At 43.8% G+C, this 8,976-nt stretch overlaps 1 long non-coding RNA gene across 1 annotated transcript; it reads right to left on the bottom strand.

The window, feature by feature from the left end:
• Positions 1-4,937: 4,937 nt before the first annotated feature.
• LOC122621537 lies at positions 4,938-6,048 on the bottom strand. The gene is made up of 2 exons (XR_006326225.1): positions 5,835-6,048; positions 4,938-5,503 (listed from the first exon to the last, which is right to left on the bottom strand). It is a non-coding gene; the product is annotated as an uncharacterized LOC122621537 (long non-coding RNA).
• Positions 6,049-8,976: the final 2,928 nt, after the last annotated feature.

Raw genomic sequence — 8,976 nt, 5'->3', positions numbered from 1 at the left:
ACCACCAATTAACGCAAGGCGATGCTTCCTTTTCCGCTGGCAGCATAATGTGCGCACACACGTCTGTCTCTCTCTCTCTGTCTCTTCCTCTGTCTCTGTCTCTTTCGCCGCTTCTATGCCCCTCTCTTTCCGTCTGCGTGGGTGCATTGTGGTTTCCCCTGGTTGCCCATGTGTGTGCGTGTGTGTAGGCGGCGGTGCATTGTGTGTTCTCACAGGAGAATGCAATTTAAATTGCATTAAAATTGATTGAATTCATGGAACGCAGTTGCCTGGGCCGCTTTTCCCGCCGCTGACTGCATGCCAGCAGGCCGGGCATCCTGTCAATGGATCTCGGGATTTGCCCTTTGCCCCGACATCACTGCTTCAGCTCCTTGCTCCTTGCTCCAAAGTCCTTCGTCCTTCGAGTGGATGGTGTTTGTTTTGTGCGCCGTTAAGTGGGCAGCCTGCTTTAAAAGTTGTTTATACACAGACGTCTCAGCATTTCACTTTACGCACACATGGCCCCAATTTAAAAGGACTCGTGAATTGCCTTTCTTTGGCTTACGCCAAGTGTTTGTTTTGTTAATGCACATGAGCCACTTGAAAATGTATAATATCGATTAATTATATAATATTACATATTTCAGTAATTACCACCAATGAAAATTTCATGGCTAAAAGCTAACACCTGTAAGCCCTTGGCACTAGTAATAAACCATTTTCCCCTCAATGCACTGGGTGTATTAGAAAGGGCTTTATATCGCTTATTGCATGATGGTTTCTTTGTGGGAAAGTGCCATTGTGTTGTTGGCCGGCACTTGTCCATCACAATTCCATTAGCGGCTGGTTAAAGCGAACGACCATAATTTGCGTGTGTGTCACAATTACACAATTATAGCAATCTGGCCGACACGAAGACGGCTCCCAGGACTCGAACAAAAGCGCACTATACAATATTTATTTTCCCACGATTATTTCGCCAGTCAGTCAGCACAACCCCCTCCACACCCCCCTTGTTCGCAATTCCATGATGCTGATTCTTCGGCGGTGGACTTCTTTTTGTGTGCGGCTTTTAATAAATGCATGTCATGTGCACGGCGGTGGCAACAAAAATGGCAACAAACAAAAAAAAGAGAAAAAACACTAACGGCTCGTTGACCGCAGCACTCAACAAAGGTAGCAATTTAAATGGCCCAAAGGATGAAGGATGCAGGATGGGGACCACTGATGCACTACGAAATAAAATCGCAATAAATATAAGCGATGCTGACATAAATGCGCTATTTTAGTCTGATTAAACAAAGGCCGCAATTAATTTGCCAGCATTGAGGCGATTATAGAGCCTTGCCGATCGGCATTGGGATTGGAATTGGTATTGGGATTGGTATTGAAATTGGTATTGGGAAATGGGAAATGGGCCATGGCCAATGAGCATATGCATTTATTTTCAATTTTCCGCGGCAGTTGCAGCGCTCAGATGCTGCTGCAGCGCAACAATTAATGCGCATTAATGAATTATTAATTTGTGTACGCGCCGCCGTCGCCCCCAAAAGTATGCAATTAAATTCTATTTGTTAATTTATGGCCGCATCCAAATATGCATTGATTATGCAAATGGAATTGGTCTGGCCAACGGCTTTGGTTTCAGACTCTGCGCTCTGATTCTCATTCTGATTCTGATTCCGAATATGATTCAGATTCTCATTCGGATTCGTATACTGGCCCTGGGAATGCCGGCTTTAATCACGGCGGATTTCAGCTCGCTTCTTTTTAGCCGCATTCGGTTGCGTTTTATCTGCGTCGCTTTGTTTAATTCATGATCTCTCCTTTTGCAGCGAAACAAATTGTTAATGTTTAATTGCATTTTTGATATTTGCCTTGGCCCGCTTGAGTCGGCACTTCGTCCGAAACGCCGTGGCACTTAATTTATTATAATTAGAGTTAATCTTACGTTTAATTACATTTAATTGCCATCGCCCAGGCGCCCAAAAAGCAGGCGGAGGTGCGCCCGTGATTTAATGTAATGAATAAACAGGCAGCTCCACTGAGGCACGAAGTCGCCTAACTGGGCGACAATCGGACAATTTAACAGAAGGTGACAGCCGTGGGTGTGGACAGGCCCGAGGAGATGAGATAAGAGATAAGGGATTGTAGATGTTATCGATTACTCGGCCAGAGTAAGCTGCAGGTAAAACCAGGTGGGTGGACCAATTAGAAAGGTAATGGGTCTGCAGCAGAAGGGGCTCACTAAACGTGCTGAGAAATGAATACGCATACATCAAGGACTGTAAGTGTGGGAAAAGCAAAAGCAGGGGATTCAAAGGGGCTTCAGATAATTATATTTCTAACAAACTATAAATGGTTATGTGTATGTTGCATACTTTAATAAAAAACTGCGATTCGGTGTCTTGTTAAGTGAAAGGAATCAATCTCCTGCTCTTACTATCTATATCGATATTATTAACGCAATGACATTAAGCATAGATCAAAAACCACTCAATCAATAAATAAAGTATCTGTATCTGTAGTATCTGTACAACTAAATTGTGAAATCAATTTCTGTCTAGCTGTGGCTCATATCTGATTCCAAATTCAGATCGCTAGAACTTTAGTCTTTAAAGTGTGCTAGCCTGCGAATGGAGCGAGTCGCCTTGCGGCAGAGTACATGGATCTCCCAGAGCGTGGCTTTCAGCTTTTAACGCCATTTTTATAATCTTGGCAACTTGCAAACTTTTCGGGCGCGTCGTCTCCTAAGCTTGCACCCACGCAAGTGCAACATCGATAAGTTTTCGTTGTAGTTCGCTGCTCTTACCCCCACCGCATCGCCACATCGCCACATTTCCACGTCTCCATCTTGCCGATTTCTCGATTTCCCACAGCCAGCCCACTTCCTGTTTCGTCCTTTTGGATATCCTGTCACCGCGGCAAAGGGGAGGGAGGTGGTCGAAAGTGTCCATTAAGCTCGCCCATTCGCCCGGCAAGCTTTTGGGGCAGCCAAGTGCTGGCGGTGCTAAAACATCTGTACCGTGTGCGGCGTGGCGTGTCCGATGGCCAGGTGAGCTTGCTCCGCCGTGCAGATGCATGTGTATCTATGCATCCGTAATTCACATGCTCACAATTTGAAATTGTAAATTTTGTGTCTTGTTAGTTGGGGAGCTGGGCCAAATTGCGGAGCTGGGGAGCTGGGAAACTGGGGATCGCTGGAGCTGGGGAGCTGGGCAACTGGGTAGCTGGGGAACTGGGGAAACGTGAAGCGAAATAAAACAACGAGGAACAAAATCAACAAACATGAGGTAAAGTGCTGATTTGTTGCTGTTGTTTTAGTACGCTCCATCCCTTACCCTCACTCGCTTTTTCTCGACTGCTCGTTGTTTTCATTGTTTGTCGAGTAAAACTGTTACTTGTTTTTTCAGGCTGCCATTTTTGCTTATTTTAGACCGCACATATTCTCACACAGACGAGCGCACGTGAAAACAAACACAAACACAAACGCAGACACAGACACAGACACAGAGATACATTTGTACTATAGTGCAGGTAGCTAAAGAATAATGTGGCGTAGATACCACCTACGCCCAAGACGTTCCCATTTCCATTTCCAACTTCAACTTGAACTCCAACTCCAACTCCAACTGGATGCTGGATATGGCAAACTGAATACGGGATGCTCGCAATTTATGCCCACTGTATTTGTTTATACAAATTTAATGAATACACACTGTGGCAGCAGCCAGGCAGCCATTCCCCATTGTTGAACCTATGTTATGTACGTACATGGATGTGCCCAAATATATATCCGGAACCCAAGGCGTCGTCTATACTTTATGCACCTTTTCCAGCCGTGCGTTTTGCATACGGCGGAGTAATACCCAGCCTGCAAGGCATCCAGTAAACTGTGGGAGCGATGTGTTGGATGTGCAGGTGCAAGCTGCCGGGCAGTAGTTGCATTCAACAATTCACGTGCCCCAACAATGTCTGATGAGTTGCAATTGGCGAAGGATTCGCTTATCCAGCCGAATTGCTCCTGCTGCCTAATAGTTTTCTCAAATGCGCATTTTAAAGCTGATGCCTCCGATTAATGGTCAGTAATCTGTTTTTAGAGTATAGCTTATCTATCTATGTATTTTTATAATATTATAACTCTATTTCTTAAGTCTGTTACATTTGAAATAAATAGTGCTTTGTTGTTCAGCACTTGGCCGAACATATATTTCGCAGCTAAAGTATTTCCAAGAAGGCGAGCTGTGCTGTCAAACTATTTTTAAATTTCCAAACACGTTTTCTTGGTGGGAAAATCCTTAAAAAAATAAAACAAGAAACCCAGAAAACAAATAGAAAGTCGTGGCTAGCAAGAGAAAAAATTGTTGCAACTAGTGTAGTTTGTTTATGTTAAATGCGCGGCATTCATGTGTGCGTGTGTATATGTGTGTGTGTGTGTGTTGTGGGAAAATGGCAACAGTGTTTGCAATGGTGTGGGTGTGCCAAAACTTTAGCTTAGCTTAACGCGTGTCCTTGTGCGCTCGTCACAGTTTGCAGTTGTAGTTGTTACTTTAAACACAGACCGCAGGCAAGAGCATTGAAGGGGGCCAAAAGATGGGGGAATCTAGAAAAAAACCCGGGGGGAAGGGGTGGTGCTGGAAGGTGCAGTGAAGGGGCAAAGGAGGGGCCATGTGACTGACAGCACACTGCGAAGAGAAAACTTTGCGTTTTGCCTAAGTGACGACGTGCGACAAGCGGCGGCAGTTGGCCAAAAAAGAGCTGGGCAGCACTGCAAGAAATTACCTAAAAGTTCTAAAAGTTCTTTTGGCATATTTTTAATAATTTTACTGTCTTTCAATCTGCTTTCTGTTAATAAATCACTTCGATAAATTTTCATATATTACAGAGGGGTAACAGAAATATAACTTTAATAAATTAATACAATTAACCAAAATCTAGAGATACAGAAGAGAAATATATTATTTTAGTCAGCATGGTATTTATTTATTTATATATATAAATTATATTAGCCAGTTTTGCATTTCGATTATTATCAGCCAGTTTTGATGCGGCATCATCAACAGTTGTCATATTTCTCTTGGTGCAAAACATTGCTGCCCCACACACTTGCCACAAGCAACTGTGTTTGTTCCCTCCTGCCTGGACTTTTAATATTTAAGGAAGCCTGGTCCTGGTCCTGGTCCTCGTCCTGGCCAGGAGGCTCCCATCGTCCATCGGCGATCGTCCGTCTGCCGCTGCTGCGTTTGCTTGCCTCACTGGCTGCCAACAGCAAGAAAGCAGCAGCAGCAGCAACAGCAGCAACATTGACTCACACACACACACACAGCAACATGTGTTGAAAGTTTTTGTTGCAAGGACTTGGTTACACCTCTGCGGCTGGCTGTGAATCTAGATTGCTGCAACAAGGAGTTGCCGGCGCCGGTGCTGCTGTTTCCTTTTAGTTCGGCTTCCCCCAGCTTTTTTGCAAGTTTCGGTAAACTTGCCACTTGGCCAAAAAGCAGAAGACTTGTCCCCGCCGTGCTCCCTATGGAATGTATCTCAATGTGTGGTAAAATAAATTTACAGCTTGACCGAAAGGAAGCAGGATAGAAGGGCAGACAAAGGAGTAAAAAAAGTTTGGAAGCTTCGGAGAAGCACAACGAATACGAAACACTCTTAGTATTTGTTGCTGTTGCATAGAGTCTTTTAAAAAGTTTGCGCTATAATACATTTGTTTGCTCAATAGATAATAATTATAATGATACATAGTTAATTTTTGCTCCTAAGTACAAAAGCAAATTCTATTAGGTTAAGAAGACGGGAATTATGCACCGCCCACACATTGCACTTATACACTCGGAATTCAAATATCTTACCTGTTGAATAATTAACGGATAACTTTTTAGCTCGCCAAAGGATAAAGCAATCCTTTGAGTACCCATTGGTCAGTTTGATGTGCGCCACGTTTGAGCACAGCCCGTTCGGTTTCTGTGGTTACTATTTGAAGTTTTGATTAATTAATGAGTGAAACCCATCTGAGGTTCGCCCGCCAGAGGTTGAAAAAGGTCTCAATGACTTGGCTTTGGCAGGCCGTAATTTTGTATTGCTTGCTATTCATTAGCAGGCCATCAGTAACCGTATCCAATTTGAGCCCGGCGCTCCAAATTCGATTCGTCCTCAGTTTAATTGAGTGTTTGATTTAATTATAGACCATTTAAATGCCGTTGTGCTGCCGCTGCCGCTGCCGCTGCCGCTGTTGGTGCTGCATCATTAAGCATTGATTACGCAAGCTGATTAATTAGTTGCCCTGCCCGCACACATACATAGGCATGTCGATGCCACACACACACAAGCATAGTCCTATTTATGACAATGCATCAAAAGTGCGTTATAATTATGTAATTGTTGCTCACTGCGCGTCGTGTTCGCCTGCAAATTGCGCGTGTTGTCGGGCTAATTGTGATTGCAGGTCTCTGGTTTTCCCTCTTTTTTTTTTTGGGGCGGTTAGCAGCAGTCAAGCCAAAAGCTTTGCAATGAACCAGCTCAACTTTTAATGACAAAACGTTGAACAGCGCTTGGCCCCAACTTTACCCAGCTCCAGCTCATTTCAGCTCAGCTCACTTTGGATCAGGCTCGGGATCACTCGAAAAAATTAGAAATATTCTATCCTAAAAACCCAAATATTAAAAGAGCAGTTAGCCCTCTAAACCACCTAAGTTTCGCTTCAAGTCAGGCCAGAAAATACATCTTTTTGCCACATAATTAACTTGATCTGGCCAGAAAGTACATCGTTCTTTTCCTTAACTAGCTTGCACAGCCCTGAAAGTGCACACATTTAATTAGCCGAATATATTTTCGACAGTGTGGGTTCATCAGAGAGCGGTGGCCACAGAAACCGCCGTCTCATGATTTAAATTTAATGCAACTTTTGCTTCATAGCCAAACTGTCGCGCACACAGACACACAAGCACACACACACACACACACCCAGACCCCCCACCCACACACACGTTAATGTAAAAGCTATAAAGTCATGTGCAACACCATTGCCACTTCCGGGCGGTGGCAAGAGCAGCAAAACAGGAGCAGGAGCAGCAGCAGGAGCAGGAGCAGGAGCAGGAGCGGAGCAGGATCAGCCGCCGGTTCGGGACTCTCTGGCAGCTATTTGGTCACTGCACTTAGTGCACTTCCTTTGCTCGCATTGCTGGGGTTTTTCGCCAGCCAGGGAAAAGGGGTTAAGGGTTTTTTAAACTTGCTACTCATTTCGGTTAGGGGTAGTTACAAATAATACTATACTATACAAATAATTGAATTGATTTTACATTTTTTGAATAATGGAATAATGAATAATAATAATACGAATCACAATGAATATTAACCAATTAGTATAAATTGCTGTAAATCATTAGTTAGGGAAACGCCACACTCAATTGTCCAATCGCAACATTCCTATGATATGATAACGAATTTGAAATACGAATATTTAAGTTCAATATTTACTATTTATTGCAATCCAGAAGGCAAAAAGCAGAACTGATTATGAAATATAAGGGAACTATGCTAATTGTACCGTAAAATCTGAGGAGAAGTAACTAGAGGGTATCAAAGCGCCCACTCCTGATTAGTTTCAGGCTGATTCTGGTGCTGCTGCTCTCGTTGCAGTCGCCTGATGAAATGCCATGCTTGGCGGTTGAGCACTGAGATTTTGCAGGAACAGAAGACCGACAATCTACACCATGTGTGTGTGAGTGTCGTCCTGGGCTTTTGATTATGTGTATGTGTGTGTGTGTGAGTGATGGAATTTTGCAGTTTTAGTTAATGTTTAGCCAGCGCAATTTTGGCCCAAAGAATGTCGCGTTGAGGAGCCAAATACTTTGACAACATCACTAGTTACATTTTCTATATGTGCACTCTATCTATGTGTGGAAACTGAGGAAAAGCAGCCCGCGAATGTGTGTACGTGTGTGTGTGTGTGTGTGTGTGTGCTGACGAAAGTGGTTTAGTGTTATTTTCATTTCGGCATTGGATTTGCCATTAGAGTTTGGCCAAGCGTGTAAATGAAATTTGATAAGATTAGGCTGTGCAATTGTTGCAGTGCTACCCATTCTACCCCATTCTTCGTCCTTTGAGTGGGTCTCCTTGCGCAACGGGAGCTTTCTTTGAGTGGTATAAGAGTGAAACCGTTGGAAATTTTGAAAAAATCCCATTCATGCCAAGCGAAAGTTTTCGCGTTCCACAATTTAGTTTTTTTCTTTTTGTTGCTGGTTTCGGGCGCATGTCTGGCGAAACCATGAATTCGAAATCGAAAAGAGAGAGAGAGAGAGAGAGGGAGAGGAGAAAGCCGAGAGTAAGTTGAGAGAGAGCGCAGAGATGCGAGCTTCGGGTCTCGTGGTCCCATGTCAACTTACATGCTTACACCCCATTGTAGTAGAGTTTTTTGTAAGCGGTGTGATGCGTGATTTTGATGGTGGCGTAGGTTAAGTTGTAGCGGTGCCATTTTTTAGCCTACAACTTGACGAAATCCCGATTTGATTTCAATTCTGATTAATTAAGCACGCTGCTTGGCTTGAATGTCAAGTGTAATAAGTTCCCTATCAGAACCCGGAAATGGTTCTATTAGTATTTCCCTTGCTTATTCAGCTTTTATGTGGTCTATATACTCGTATATTCTACAAAGTTAGTAGTTTTACTTTGGCCATATATTAGTGCAGTATTCATTGTAATCTGTGATCCTTGACTGGCTGCCTTGGCCAGCGAAACTGCAGCAAGTGCGAGATGCTCTTGGTGACCGCTTGCTGCAACTCTCATTCATCTAGGTAGATGCGATTTGGAAGAGAGCCATCCCGAGCGTTGGATGGAAATGGAAACGCGAAAGAGCGGGAAAGGAAAAGGTTCCACAGGAATGCGTGGTGGAAGACGTTTGCAGAAGGTTCGTTCGCAAGGGCAAAAGGGTGTTGAGGTAGGACTGAACACCCAGCAGAGGGGAAGGGGCGTGGGAACTCGCAAATATATCATGAT

The sequence above is a fragment of the Drosophila teissieri genome, chromosome 3R (assembly GCF_016746235.2).
Source record: "Drosophila teissieri strain GT53w chromosome 3R, Prin_Dtei_1.1, whole genome shotgun sequence".
Taxonomy (NCBI): Eukaryota; Metazoa; Arthropoda; class Insecta; order Diptera; family Drosophilidae; genus Drosophila; species Drosophila teissieri.
Note: the sequence above shows the minus strand (reverse complement) of the source record. Positions and strands in the feature narration are given on the sequence as shown.